Source organism: Neoarius graeffei, chromosome 1 (assembly GCF_027579695.1).
Source record: "Neoarius graeffei isolate fNeoGra1 chromosome 1, fNeoGra1.pri, whole genome shotgun sequence".
In the NCBI taxonomy this organism is placed as follows: Eukaryota; Metazoa; Chordata; class Actinopteri; order Siluriformes; family Ariidae; genus Neoarius; species Neoarius graeffei.
Genome location: NC_083569.1, coordinates 122,494,864 through 122,511,143, shown reverse-complemented (window position 1 = coordinate 122,511,143; position 16,280 = coordinate 122,494,864). Strand labels below are relative to the sequence as shown.

The 16,280-nt window shown below is 43.7% G+C and overlaps 1 long non-coding RNA gene across 1 annotated transcript; it reads left to right on the top strand.

Annotated features, from left to right (window-relative positions):
* Window positions 1–2,455: 2,455 nt before the first annotated feature.
* LOC132883079 (uncharacterized) lies at window positions 2,456–11,140 on the top strand. Its single transcript, XR_009654281.1, has 3 exons — window positions 2,456–2,553; window positions 5,153–5,496; window positions 10,238–11,140. It is a non-coding gene; the product is annotated as an uncharacterized LOC132883079 (long non-coding RNA).
* The last annotated feature ends 5,140 nt before the right edge of the window (window positions 11,141–16,280 follow it).

Genomic DNA, 16,280 nt, shown 5'->3' with positions numbered 1-16,280 from the left:
CCAGCCAATTACCTGTCTCTGCACAACATGGAAGGCCCTGTCAGGCATCATTGCAGCAAAAACAAGTAAGCATGTGGCTCAATACATGAGCGAGGCACAGAAAGGGATTGGCAGTAACACCAGAGGAGCCAAGCACCAGCTACTGGTCGATAGAACAGTTGCCCGAGACTGTAAGAAGAGACAGACCAACCTGTGCACTGCCTGGATTGACTACAAGAAAGCCTACGACTCAATGCCACACACATGGATACTGGAATGTCTGGAACTGTATAAGATCAACAGGAACCTAAGGACCTTCATCCAGAACTCAATGGAAATGTGGAAGACAACCCTAGAGGCCAACTCAAAACCCACTGCCCAAGTCAAAATCAAGTGCGGCATATACCAAGGAGATGCGCTATCACCACTGCTGTTCTGCATAGGCCTGAACCCCCTCAGTCGGATCATCATGAAGAGCGGCTACGGGTACCGATTCCGTAGTGGGGCAACAATCAGCCACCTGCTCTACATGGATGACATCAAGCTGTATGCCAGGAACGAGTGAGAAACAGACTCGCTGATCCACACCACCCAGATCTACAGCAATGACATAGGGATGTCAATCGGATTGGACAAGTGTGGCCGGATGGTCTCAAAGAGAGGCAAGATGATCCGGACTGAGGGGATTGACCTACCAGAGGGCAACATAGGTGATATCCAAGACAGCTACAAGTACCTTGGCATCCCACAGGCTAATGGAAACCATGAAGAAGCCACAAGGAAGTCAACCACAGCCAAATACCTCCAGAGAGTAAGGCAGGTCCTGAAAAGTCAGCTGAATGGTAAGAACAAGGTCTGAGCCATCAACATGTATGCACTACCAGTCATCAGATACCCCGCTGGCATCATAAACTGGCCAAAGGAGGAGATAGAAGCCACAGATATCAAGACTAGAAAGCTCCTCACCATGCATGGAGGGTTCCACCCCAAGTCCAGCACCCTGAGACTATACACTAAGCGGAAAGAGGGAGGCTGAGGGCTAGTGAGCATCAAGACCACGGTCCAGGATGAAACATCGAAAATCCGAGAATACATCAGAAAGATGGCCCCAAAGGATGAACTGCTAAGTGAATGTCTCAGGCAGCAGAACCCTGATGAGAGTGCAGAGGAGGAGGAGGAACAGACAACCTGGAGAGACAAACCCCTACATGGTATGTACCACCGTCAGATATAGGAAGTGGCTGATATCAAGAAATCCTACCAGTGGCTGGATAATGCAGGACTGACAGACAGCACAGAGGCACTAATCATGGCAGCACAAGAACAGGCCATAAGCACAAGAGCCATAGAGTCCAGGATCTACCAGAGTAGATCAGACCCAAGATGCAGACTGTGCAAAGAAGCCCCTGAAACAGTCCAGCACATAGTAGCAGGGTGTAAAATGCTAGCTGGATCAGCATACATGGAGAGGCACAACCAAGTGGCTGGGATAGTATACAGGAACATCTGCAACCAGTATGGAATAGAAGTACCCAAGTCCCAATGGGCCATACCACAGAAGGTGGCTGAGAACAACAGGGCCAAGGTTCTGTGGGACTTCAGCTTCCAGACTGACAAACAGATCCTGGCTAACCAACCGGACATAGTGGTGATGGACAAAGAGCAGAAGAGGGTGGTGGTGATAGATGTGGCGATCCCAGCTGACGCCAACATCAGGAAGAAGGAACATGAGAAACTTGAGAAGTATCAAGGGTTGAAAGAGCAGCTGGAACGGATGTGGAAGGTCAAGGGTTGCTTGGTCCCCATGGTAGTGGGGGCACTTGAGGCAGTAACCCCCAAACTGGGAGAGTGGCTCCAGCAAATCCCAGGAACAACATCTGAAGCCTCAGTCCAGAAGAGTGCAGTCCTAGGAACATCGAAGATACTGCGCAGAACCCTCAAACTTCCAGGCCTCTGGTAGAGGACCCGAGCTTGAGGATGACATGGATACCACCCCCCCACCCCTCCACCCCCGCCGGGGGTGAGAAGGAGATTTTTTTTTATATATATATTCTAAGAATACAATTAGAACCAATTCTCAGAAATGTGAAGATTTTACTTGCTTATTTGATTAAAGTAATGAGTTTTCTCCATGTATTTATTGTGTGTGATTGTTTGCAGTGTTGATGATAGACTTAATGATACTATTAATTCAAAGACAACTGAAACTATTCTTAAACATGGTATGTGAGTTTGGCTATGAAGTGTTCAACACTGCTCAGCTCTGTATCAGTTATGATGAAAACCACAGCCAGGTTTCCTGTGGAAGAAGTGCTTTTTCCCCTCTGAGGCACATTTCATTGCCAACAAACTGACCCCCCCACCACCACACACACACACACACACACACACTGAAACCACATAGTCCCACGCCTCTAATCAGCTAATAAAACCACTGCCAAGGTGATATTTGCATTCATACGATTCTGTTCACATTGTGATCATCATCCTTATCATCATCACCATCAGCAGTCATGATCTTCCCTTTTCTCCTGCTGGGTCTTGCCTGCCTTCAGTCATTCACAATGGCTGATGGTAAGATAAAGTCCATCTTTTGAATTTCTTATCTATTTTCATTTGTATTATTGTGTGTATTTGCTGAATCCAATTTCAACTGGCACATAGTTGCTTTGCACTTAATTGGGATTGCTGTGGATTCTATTTCATAAAACTGCCAGTTTTGTTCTTCTCTGTCGCAATATTGAAAGCAGAATTATAAAAGATAACTCATCTTTCAGACATGATGCTTTTTTATTGCTCAGTCATGTGTCTGTTGTTGAATTATGCAAAACATACCAGGTTACTTAAAAGGCATAATGTTACCAGTGAAAATGTGTTTGTACATCTGTTCACTGAATATTTCAGATCAAATCAAATGTTATTGCTTTCTTACACACATACACACACACACACACACACACACAAAACCGTACACAGTACGAAAGAAGTCACTTACATCGAAATATAATACTATCACATAACTAAAAAAGATGTAAATGATAGAAGGCTATACATGTATTTATCAATTTCTCTATAGTTAAACAAATTATGCACTTTTTTCACACATGATTTAAAAAAAATGGTATACACCCAAATATCACATGCAGGTTTTAATAAATTCAGTTTAACTTTTTTACTTAATAAGCTTCATATTCATTATTTCCAACTTGTGTTGTCATACCTGAGCTCAGTCTTGGTCTTGAGAGGGGTCTTAAGATCAGTCTCGGATCACTTTTTGAAGGTCTTGGTCTCATCTTGGATTCAACTGTATTTTTACTTGTACATTTGAAAAAAACTAAGTGCATTTGTATTCCTCATTATTGTCAGGAATTTGGTGTTAAGTTGCACGTAAGTGCAGGAAGGTTTTATTTACAAATATACTATGTACAGACAAACCATGAGGCAAGGTCAGAGGAATGAAACTTAGACAAATGAAACTGAAGAAAAATAAAAACAGAACATAAACCAGAGTATGTAAAGATGGCTCAGAACAAGCATGAACATAGATCATCAAAACATACTTCGCAAAGTGTTGGTGTTGGAAGCATCCTTTTAAGCATCATTTTAAGCTGATTGTGCTCCAAATCAGCACCAGGTGTGTGCAATGATCCAATTGTCCCAAGAGCACATGCTACGTGCTCTGTGTGCGTGGATATGCCTGGGGCAGTCAAGCTGAACCAGACTCGAGCGCGTGAAGGTGTGACAGAAACCCCTGCCAAGGAGCATGCTCCAGAAGCTAGTCTTCTTTGGGCTGACTCCGGGTAAAGGGCCTGCCACAAGAAAACTTCCACTCAGAGCTCCACTCTGGCTCTGGGTGGATGTGGCACCAGAACCTGGACTTCAGTGGGGGTTTGGGCTTAGGTCAGGCCTTGAACCAAGACAAAAGGTTGGACAGGGTCTCAGGCAAAGACACTGGCTTGGGTGTGAACTCCGACAGGGATTCAGGCATGAATGTGAGTTCAGACATAGATTTGGGCTCAGGCTTTGACATAGACTTGGGCTCTGGACGGGGCTCCGGACAGGTCATGGACTCGCACTTGGGCTCCAGACATGGGCTCGGGCTCTGGACAGGACATGGGCTTGGGCTCTTTACTAAACTTGGGCTTGGGCATAGACCCTGATGTTGGCATGGGAATGATTTTAAACATGGGCATGGGCTCAGGTGTCAGCATGGGCAAGGACTCAGGTATGACTCTGGGCTTGAGCTTGGGCATGGACCCTGACATCAGCATGGGCATGGATTCGAATATGGGCATGGACTCAGGCAGGATTCTGGGCTTGAGCATGGGCATGGACCCTGGCATCAGCATGGGTTCAAACTTGGGCATGGATACAAGTATTGGCATGTGCATGGACTCAGGAATGACTTTGGGCTTGAGCATGGGCATGGACCCTGACATTGGAATGGGCATGAATTCAAACATGGGCATGGACTTAGACATCAGCATTGGCACAGACTCAGACATGACTCTGGGCTTGGACTCTGACCTTGACATGGACTTAAATCTTAGCATGAGTACTGGCATTAACATGGGCATGGACTGGGACATGGGCTTGGATCTTGGCATGGGTGAAGTTTTCTTGTAGTCCAAGAAATTGAGTTCAGTCTTCTTGTGTCTCTCAGGAGACGATAGCTGCTGAGTTCCCACAGTCATTCAACCACAGTGCTGATTATTTTGTGATCTTTCAGAACATTTAACCAAATCCTATATTGGAGATGATGTGAGCTTTCTGCTGCTGTGTGTGATCAGGAAGTTAGCTAATCTTCACTAATTTTCTTTTCACTGTGATGTGCTTTGATGTGGTTACTGATATTGAATTGTTATGTAGCAGATTATTAATGATTTGTGTTTCACCAATGAAGCAAAAAGACTGATGCATGCTTGAAGTCTTGGCACATGAAATTTCAGAAATCTGTTTTTATATTTTTTTCTTTTCATTTTCTTCAATTTGTAAAACTTTGGTTTACCATAGATACAGATCGTTTGATGATGAAGTTAATAAAAATTAAAGGCTTGGAGGTTTTTGCCTGGGAGCTTCTCACCCTCTTAATGTGGTTAACATAGATCTGTGTGTGTGTGTGTGTGTGTGTGTGTGTGTGTGTGTGTGTGTGTGTGTGTGTCCGCCTCTACAGAAACAGAAGGTTGTTTGTGCATTCTGTGCTACGCACTTCCTGGTTCCTGAGTTGTTTGCACCGAGTCCTTTTTTCCTGCGACTGTTGGCGATAATTACGTTTTTTAACTTTTTTTTCTACAAATAATTTTCCAGTATCCTCTTCATTTTTATTGTACTGTCGCTTTCCTTTTTGTACTTTTCACTTTCGCTTTCCTTTTTCCGGTGTTTTTTTTCTCTCTCTCTCTCTTTTTTTGGAAGAACGCTGAGACCGGAAGCTTTCTTTTTCTCTCCTCCTGTGTAAAGACCACAAGCGGAGGCCATCCACATTGGATCTGCTTTAATATCAACAGATCTTCAATTAAGGTACGTGAATCCTTTCATCATGGCACACCTTCAGCCTGTTCAGTGTGCTGAGTGCAGGATGTTTAGTCATTCTTCCTCCATCGCTAGTGACAGCTTTATTTGTGATAAGTGCAGATTAGTTAGCTCTCTAACAGAGAAGATTACAGTGCTAGAAGTGTGTGTCCAGGCTTTAGAGAAGGTTAGTGAGCGTGAGAACAGTGTAGTTTCTGTAGGGGAAAGTCTGGATGCCCTAGGTGGAGTTAGTAATCCCCCAACTCCGGCATTAGAGCCCTTACAGTGGGGCGAATGGGTGACGGCTCAGCGGCATAAGCGTAGAGCCAAAGCTACCGCTGAAGCTCGTCCACGGGAGCACCACTCCTCTCCACGTCATGTGTTGAACAGGTTTGCTCTCCTTAGTGATGCACCCGCTGAGAAACCTGAAAGAGCTCTGGTTATAGGGGACTCTATCATACGGCACATGAAATTAGCTCAGCCTTTAGGGACACCAGCAGCTTTAGTCAGGTGTATACCAGGAGCCAGGGTGCCGGACATAGCAGGTAATCTTAGGGTCCTAGGCAAGCACAGGTTCTCAAAGATAGTTATCCATGCAGGAGCTAATGATATACACCTTCGTCAGTCTGAGGTTACTAAGAGTAACTTTGTAGAGGTGTTTAAATTAGCGAAGGCGATGTCCGATGCTGTAGTATGCTCTGGCCCCATCCCAATGCAGCATGGCGATGTAGCTTACAGCAGGTTATGGTTGATGAACTGCTGGCTGTCCAGGTGGTGCTCTGAAAACAGTGTGGGCTTTATAGATAATTAGGCTAATTTTGAGGGCACTGCTGGCCTGTTAGGGCGGGACGGTATCCATCCCACTCGGGAAGGTGCTGCTCTCATTTCCTGCAGCATAGGTCATAGTCTCAGAACAGGCCTAGTTAATTTCTGACAATCCAGAGCCAAGGCCAGGGAGCAGACGAACAGGCTAAACCGACTGTCTGCTAGCTGCACAGAGTCATCAATCAGGGTCCACTGCATCGAGACTGTGTCTGTTCCCCGAGCTCAACAAAAAGGTAGAAATTTTCAGAGAGTTTGCTCCAGTAACCTAATCAATATAAAATTAGATCATACTGACTGTACAGCTGCTGCTAGCACCTTTGATCTAAAGGTGGGGCTATTAAATATTAGATCTCTTACATCTAAAGCGCTAATGGTTAATGAACTCATTACTGATCAGGAGTTTAATGTACTTTGTTTAACTGAAACATGGATTAAGAGAAATGAATATATAGCATTAAATGAAGCGAGTCCTCCTGGATACAGTTATATACACCAGCCTCGTCTCACTGGCAGAGGAGGAGGCGTTGCGGTTATTTATAATGATTATCTAGGTGTAACACAAAAACCTGGTTATAAATTTAATACATTTGAAGTTCTTCATGGGGCGGCACGGTGGTGTAGTGGTTAGCGCTGTCGCCTCACAGCAAGAAGGTCCTGGGTTCGAACCCCGGGTCCGGCGAGGGCCTTTCTGTGTGGAGTTTGCATGTTCTCCCCGTGTCCGCGTGGGTTTCCTCCGGGTGCTCCGGTTTCCCCCACAGTCCAAAGACATGCAGGTTAGGTTAACTGGTGACTCTAAATTGACCGTAGGTGTGAATGTGAGTGTGAATGGTTGTCTGTGTCTATGTGTCAGCCCTGTGATGACCTGGCGACTTGTCCAGGGTGTACCCCGCCTTTCGCCCGTAGTCAGCTGGGATAGGCTCCAGCTTGCCTGCGACCCTGTAGAAGGATAAAGCGGCTAGAGATAATGAGATGAGATGAGATGAAGTTCTTCATACTCATAATGTATGTAGCCTCAAAAAATAAGTCTACCCAGTTAATTCCATTGCTTATTATTTACAGGCCCCCGTGGCCCCCGTGGCCATATTCTGAGTTTCTTTCTGAATTTGCAGATTTTATCTCAGATCTGGTTATTTCCTTAGACAAAGTTTTAGTTGTCGGAGATTTTAATATTCACTTCGATAACCCAGAAGACCTTTTAAAAACAGCGTTTGTGTCCATTTTAGATTCAGTCGGGATTAATCAGAATGTCGTAGGACCGACCCATAATGGTAGTCACACCCTTGATCTAATACTAACATTCAGGTTAAACATAGACAATATAGTCATACTTCCACAGTCTGAAGTTATCTCAGATCATTATCTCATCTCATTCAAACTATGTCTGAGTAATAATATATGCACCTCACCATGCTACTGTATTAAACGTACATTCACGTCAATTACTGCACAGAGCTTTATAAATGATCTCCCAGAGTTATCAACTTTGATTGGGTCACTGTCAGCCCCTGCAGAACTTGATCAGGCAACTGAATGCTTAGAGTCAACATTCCGCCATACTTTAGATAATGTAGCTCCTCGAAAAAGGAAAATGGTCAGAGACAAAAAATTAGCACCCTGGTATAATGATGACACTCGCACATTAAAACAGACCACTCGAAAATTGGAACGTAAATGGCGTCAAACAAAATTGGTAGTGTTCAAATTAGCGTGGAAGGAGAGCTTCCTGAAGTATAGAAAAGCTCTGTGCTGCGAGATCAACAAATCTCTCCTCCCTAATAGAAGATAACAAAAATAATCCTAGATTCCTATTTAATACTGTAGCAAAATTAACCAGGAATAAGTCCACTATAGACACATGCACATCTGCAGTATATAATAGTAATGATTTCATGAATTTTTTTAGTGACAAAATTGAGAATATCCGACAAAAAATTCAAACTACTAATTTAAGGTCAGACAATGAAAGTGACCTTGTAGTTAACTATATAACTGTATCAGATCATCAGTTAGAATGTTTTACTCCCCTAAAAGAAACTGAATTACTTTCATTAATCTTGGTATCAAAAGTCTCAACTTGCGTACTAGATCCCTTACCTACACGTCAATTCAAACAGATAATACCTGAAGTAATTTACCCACTTCTAAAAATAATAAATTCTTCTCTCACGATTGGCTATATACCCAAATCCTTTAAACTAGCTGTTATCAAACTCCTGATTAAAAAAACTGACCTTGATCCCTGTCAGCTGTCCAATTATTGGCCAATATCAAACCTCCCCTTTATCTCTAAGATCCTTGAAAAAGCTATGGCACAGCAGTTATGCTCATATTTACATAGGAATAACATCCATGAAATGTATCAGTCTGAATTTAGACCTAATCACAGCACAGAAACAGCTTTGGTTAAAGTTGTAAACGACCTACTGTTGGCATCTGATCAGGGCTGTGTCTTGCTACTTGTGTTGCTTGACCTTAGTGCAGCATTTGATACCATTGATCATTCCATTCTTCTGGATAGACTAGAAAATGTTGTGGGAGTTAAGGGAATGGCCCTCTCCTGGCTCAGGTCTTATTTAACTGATCGCTGTCAGTATGTTGATATAAATGGTGATATTTCTAGACATACTGAGGTAAAGTTTGGTGTTCCACAAGGTTCTGTCTTGGGTCCACTGCTTTTTTCTCTATATATGTTATCTCTGGGTGATATTATTCGTAAACATTGTATTAGTTTCCACTGTTATGCTGATGACACACAGTTGTATGTTTCTGCAAAACCTGATGAGAGACACCAGCTTTATAGAATTGAGGAATGTGTTAAGGGCATTAGACACTGGATGCTTATTAACTTCCTTCTGCTTAACTCTGGCAAGACTGAAATACTTGTACTAGGACCACATACAGCTAGAAGTAAGTTTTCTGATTACACAGTGACTCTGGATGGCCTTTCTGTTTCTTCACGTGCAGCAGTAAAAGACCTCGGAGTGATTATTGACCCCAGTCTTTCATTTGAAACTCACATTGATAACATTACCCGGATAGCTTTCTTTCATCTCAGAAATATTGCTAAGATAAGAAATTTAATGTCATTACATGATGCGGAAAAACTAGTTCATGCTTTTGTTACCTCCAGGTTGGATTATTGTAATGCCTTACTGTCTGGATGTTCCAATAAGTGCATAAACAAGCTCCAGTTAGTTCAAAATGCAGCAGCAAGAGTCCTTACTAGAACTAGAAAATATGACCACATCACGCCTATCTTATCCACACTGCATTGACTCCCAATCAAATTTTGTATTGATTATAAAATACTCCTATTGACCTTTAAAGCACTAAATGTTCTTGCACCACAGTACCTGAGTGAACTTCTGGTCCTCTATGACCTGCCATGCCTACTTAGATCAAAAGGTGCAGGCTATCTGCTGGTACCTCATATAGTGAAGGCTACATCAGGGGGCAGAGCCTTTTCTTACAAAGCTCCACAGTTATGGAACAGCCTTCCAAGTAATGTTCGGGAATCAGACACAGTCTCAGTGTTTAGTCTCGGCTGAAAACATATCTGTTTAGTCAAGCCTTTTGTTAATGGTGTTTATGAGATCTGGTGTAGATCTGGAGGGTCCTCAGACAGAGTGTTTTGGTAAACTGGGATGTATGGATGCTGTCAGTCCCCACTCACTTGCTCACTTGAGTTTGTTGACAGTGTAGTGGCTGGGTGCTTTATGTCCCGGGGCTCCTTCATGCCTGTGTTACCTTCTGGCTCTCCCCTTTTAGTTATGCTGTCATAGTTAGTTGCTGGAGTCCCTGCTTGTACTTAGTGCAATATGTATACTGTTCCTACTTATTCAGGTGACATTGGGCATACCTAACAACCCATGTTTTCTTTCCCTCTCTCTTCCCCCCCCAAAAAAAAAAATCTGTCCCTCTCTAGACCTCGACTGGCTATTGTAGCCTGCAGGGAATTAGCCATCAGACATTCTGTAGCATGTCCCAGACCCGGTGAAATGTAACTGAATTGTCTTGGCCAGCCCTAAGGTTCCCATCTACATCCCATCATTGCTGAGCAGTGTGCTCCCATCACCCAATCAAGCATCCAGCCAGAGCAGGTCATGATATTTTTTAACCATATTAACATACCATTATTGTGTATTATGCCTGATGTCAAGACTCTCATCTCTGCGAGCCTACCACACAGACTTAATACTTGTCATTTTTTAGGGCATACCTAACAACCTGTGTTTTCTCCCCCCCCCCCAATCTGTCCCTCTGAGTTACATGTTGGTCCTGAGATTGAGATGCTGACCTCTTCTGCCCCTCGGACCTGCTTGAGCCATCCTGGTGCCCTGTGTCTGTTTGGAGTTTTATTGCATCGCTCCTGTGGAGGACGGCCCCATGAGGACAGTTGAAAGTTACACCTGGAGGACGCTCTGGACTCTTACAGTGATGCTTTTATGGCTGTGGACTACAGTTGACTTGCTAACTTTAGGACTGCAGTTGTCATGAACAGTTTTGCACTCAAGTTTTCATCAATGAAGAGTTACAACATCAATGAAACTGACTTCATATTAAAACTGTTAATGTTATAGTCATGCTGTCTGTTGTTGCCCAAATGAGGATGGGTTCCCTTTTGAGTCTGGTTCCTCTCGAGGTTTCTTCCTCATGTCGTCTGAGGGAGTTTTTCCTTGCCACCGTCGCCACAGGCTTGCTCATTGGGGATAGATTAGGGACAAAATTAGCTCATGTTTTAAGTCGTTCAAATTCTGTAAAGCTGCTTTGCGACAATGTTTATTGTTAAAAGCGCTATACAAATAAACTTGACTTGACTTGACCCTTAGAGGTGCAGGTGCTCAAATTTAAAACAGGGCCCATGGATCAAGAGGTTAAAAAAATTGACAATGTAACCTGTCAAGCAGCTAATACTGAAGGAGAATGTGAACTCATCTCATCTCATTATCTCTAGCCGCTTTATCCTTCTACAGGGTCGCAGGCAAGCTGGAGCCTATCCCAGCTGACTACGGGCGAAAGGCGGGGTACACCCTGGACAAGTCGTCAGGTCATCACAGGGCTGACACATAGACACAGACAACCATTCACACTCACACCTACGGTCAATTTAGAGTCACCAGTTAACCTATCCTGCATGTCTTTGGACTGTGGGGGAAACCGGAGCACCCGGAGGAAACCCACCTGGACACGGGGAGAACATGCAAACTCCACACAGAAAGGCCCTCGCCGGCCCCGGGGCTCGATCCCAGGACCTTCTTGCTGTGAGGCGACAGCGCTAACCACTACACCACCGTGCCGCCAGAATGTGAACTGGAGTCTTATAAAACATCATATGTTACACCTTAGAAGAGTTTGACATGTATAAAATGTATTATTCTAGTGATTATTTGCTCAGTCGCCAACCTATCCAGAGCAACTTACATTTATCTCATTTCCACAAGCAGAGATAATTTCACACTACACTACTTTCAAAGTCGCCAGATCACTGCACAGTTCACATGACACAACTTACCTTGTAATCAGGAATTTTAAAACTGTTGTGGTTTCCCCACTACCTGACTGATCTGCAACAGGGGGTCGTAAATTTCGAGATCATTCACCAGGCAGAATCCCCAGTGAGTCTGTCTGATCTCCAAACCACATTTCCCCTCCCCTTGTGCTTTCATTGGCTTTAGCTTGTCAACATACTCAACAGAGTCACAATACTTTTCACAATACAGGATTTGGATTCACTGACAGGTCCAGATATTTAGCCTGCTAGATATTTTCTGGGCATCTTTGATGCACCAATGAGTTTCTTGCAACTGCTTGAGAGTCTTTAAACAGTTCACATACAGTGATCAAGCACTGATTTGCTAGTGTTGAGCAAACGCCAATGATGGGTGGATGCATGGATGTAATCACAGGAAGAGTTTATTGACAAACAGATGAACAGTACAAAAACATGAGATGAAAGCAGGGTCGTGAATCAGGCAAGGGTTATACAAGGTGCAGATGGAATAGAGGAGGCAATTGCAAATCAGAGTCAATGAAAACAGAAACCAGAGTCAATAACTAGAGAAGCACAAGCAATACAAGGCTTCATTATGTGAGACACTGGGCGCAATGCTTATACTTCCTAAAATCTGTGTGCTTGAAGAGTTTTTATAAGCATGCACCGTGATTGCAGTCTGATCAGGGACAGGTGCATAGTAATGAGTCCTTGTGGCGCATACTGCAAAAAACCTTTGGAATGTTTTATCCCATGAATCATAAGAATTATTTTTGAATGTGTGTTTTCTTTTTATCACAGGGGAACTGACTCACTTCTGTTTAAACACAGAAAAACGTGGAGACATAGATGCAGACCTGAAAGTGCAAGGTAGAACATCTCCATGCATGTTTTCCTGTTTTATTTCTAATGCAAAGTGTTCTGATATTCATCTTGCCAAGTTATTTATTAAGATGATAGTACATTGACAATTAAACCAGTGTGAATATTAAGGGTGTAAAGGCAGGTTATAATCATCATGGAATATTCAGTTTAATTTCTGGGATCATCCTATGGGTTGTGATGTGTTTTCTCTCATTTAGCTACAATTTCTGCACCTCAACCCAATTTCACAGAGTGACAAGATTAGTAGGCAGCCATTGATCCCAGGGGATCATGGATGTGTGCCAGTGGATGTTTCCAAGCAGCATCTGCTGTAGCTATGAAGTCCAATGTAAGAGTGGCAGGCCCCGCCACATCTTGCGCAGCAAATGGTGGGGGCAGAACTGGCATCTTGGGGGTGGGACTTTCTGTGGGACCTCTTGTTGTCTGCTTGGTGACTCAGTGTGGTCTTATGGTTGAAGAGGCCCTTGCGTACCACCTGTTTCCAGGTGCTTCTGTCTGAGGCAAGCAGCTGCCAGGTACTCACATTGATGGCAGCAGCCTTGGGGTCACGCTTGAAGATGTCCTTATAGCACACCTGGGGCCATCCTGTTGGCCTTTTTCCAGACATCAACTCACCTGACATCTTTGGGGGTCAAGCCATCTTCCCTGTGAGAGACATGACCCCACCAGCACAGGCACCTCTGTTTGAAAAGGGTGAACATGGAGGTGATGTGTGTCCTACCCAGTACTGTGTTGTTGGTGACACTGTCTTTCCAGGTGATGCCCAGAATGTGTCTCAAACAGCACATATGGAAGGAGTTCAGCCTCTGTTCTTGCTTTGAATGCAGGGTCCATGTTTCGCTGCTGTAGAGGATGGTTTTCAGGACAATTCAGTTTCAATTTCCTTTTATTGTCATTGCACAATGTACTGTACAATGAAATTCTATTCTTCTAGTGGATCAAATAAAAAGACATAAAAACATAAATGGGTCATAAAAAAAACACATGAAAACATAAAAACACATAAAAGGATAATCATAACACACCACAAGACAATAAAATGTGAGGTAAAGCCATAAATAGGGGACAATCACAAGAACAGTAAATAAAGTGCATATTACACAGGACTGATCATATTGCGCATTCAAAGACATATTGCACACTCCAAAAGATCAGTTCTAAGAGTTTAGTTCTCTAATAGCACTTGGATAAAAACTGTCCTTAAGTCTGGAGGTGTGAGTTTTTAAGGACCTGAAGCACCTCCCAGAGGGCAACAGAATGAAAAGATGGTGACCAGGGTGTGATAAGACTCTAATGATGTTGGTTGTGCGGCAGAGACACCATGTCCTGTAAATGTCCTGTAATGTTTCTAACAGAGTTTCAATAATTTTCTGTGCTGCTGTGATTACTCTCTGCAGGGTCTTCTTGTCAGCTGCCATGCAGCTTACAAACCACACCAGCATGCCATAGATAAGAATGCTTTCAATAGAACAGCGACAGAATGAAAGAAGCAGCTGATATGTTCAGTCTTTTCAGTGTCCGAAGGAAATAGTCACTGCTGTGCTTTCTTCACCAGGGCAATGATATTTGTAGTCCATGTGAGGTCTTCCATGATGTGTGTACCTAGAAATTTAAATAATGACACTCTCAACTGCATGACCCCTAATGTATAGGGGAGCAGGGCCTTCATGTGGTCTCCTGAAATCAATGATCATCTCCTTGGTTTTGGAGATGTCGAATGCCAGGTTGTTCATGGAGCACCAGTCTGTTAGTCTGCAGACATCGTCTCTATATGCGGATTCATCACCATTGTGCATCAGGCCAACTACAGTAGTGTAATCTGGGAATTTAATGATGCTATTTGTGCTATAGGTTGGTATGCAGTCATGTGTATAAAGGGAAAACAGGAGAAGACTCAGCATGCACCCTTGCGGGGCCCCAGTGTTTTATTGTCAGAGAGGAGGAGTGATAAGTCCCTATCCTGACAACCTGAGAACAGTTGGTTAAAAAGTCTCTGATTCAGCTGTACATGTGCTGATTCACATCCAGGTCCAGCAATTTGTTCTCCATTCTGCTGGGTATGATCGTGTTAAATGCTGAACTAAAGTCCAGGAACAGTATCCTCACATGTTTTAGGGTGTTCCATATGGGACAGAGCAGTATGTAGTGCTGTATTAATGGCATCTTCCGTTGACCTGTTTGCTCTATATGTGAACTGGTGCTTGTCTAGGGTGGGTGGGAGTGCTGCTTTGATATAACTCAAGACCAGCTTCTCAAAACACTTCATAGCAGTGGGGGTAAGAGCAACTGGTCTGAAGAAATTTAGGCTGCTAATATATGTCGTCTTAGGTATGGGCACAATAGTGGCAGACTTCAGACATTTTGGGACAATGCACAGAGACCGGGAGAGATTGAAGATTTTACAGAATACCTCTGCCAGTTGGTCTGCGCAGTCTTTGAGTGCTTTCCCTGGTATACGGTACCATCAGGACCAGCAGCTTTCCTGGTGTTCATGCCATGGAACACTCTTCTGACATCATCAGTACTGAGATTCAGTGTTGGGCTGACCAATGTTGGTATCAGCTTCTTCCTGGTCTCTGCATCATCCACCTCAAATCGAGCAAAGAAATATTAGCTCCTCTACAAGAGAATCACTGCTGCTTATTGTTGTGTCATCTCTGCTTTTGTACTTGGTGAGGTTCTGAATGCCTTGCTATTGTAACCGGTCGTTTATTGCTCTGCGTTGTGATTGGTCCAGGGTGGGTATAAAAAGTGACGCCGACACAGCTGATTCCTTTCGCGCACTTTACTGAAAAACCAACATGTACACACACAGCATGGGTGAGCTCCTTCCCCAACTCAGAAAGGAGATAGTTATAAGATGAAGAAAAGTGACTCAGCCAGAAAACACACCTCTTCCCCAGGGTGACAGAGACAGGGAAGAGGTGAAGGGGGCAGGGCAATATGAATAAGGAAAAAGGAAATATGAGAGGGGGGTAGAAGGAAGGGGGCAGGAAGCTCCATAGGCACCCAGAAGAAAAAGAAGAAGAAAATGCTGTATGTACATGCATGGTGTGTTAAAATAAAAACATCTTTGTGTAATTATAAATACTAGAGTAAATGTAGTCTATACAAAATGCACACTGTTACACCATGTCCTCTGTGGGTCTCCATCATTGAAGTATCCCTCTATCCTCTGCCTGTAGTCTGCCTTGGCCCTCCTGATAAGTAAACCTGGATTTTGGTGTGCTCTGTGAGTCAGCCATTTGACCAGACTCACTTTTTCAGTCAAGAAAAAGTTGTGGCTCCTTTTCTAATATGTCTGATTTCATTCTCAAGCGACAGGCTGTCTGAGGTTGTTGACCCCAAGTACACAAAATCATGGACAACTTCCAGTTCGTAGTCAACAATGCTAATGAATGGTGGCTGTTCGACATCTTGACCCATTATCTGTGTCTTCTTCAGGCTAGTTGTGAGGCCAAATTCTCTGCAGGCATCAGCAAAGTGAGACATCAGAGATTGTAGCTCCCGCTGGGAGTTAGTGGCAACAGCTGCATCATCAGCAAACAGAAAGTCTCTGAGACATCTGGCCTGCATTTTGGTCTTCGCTCTG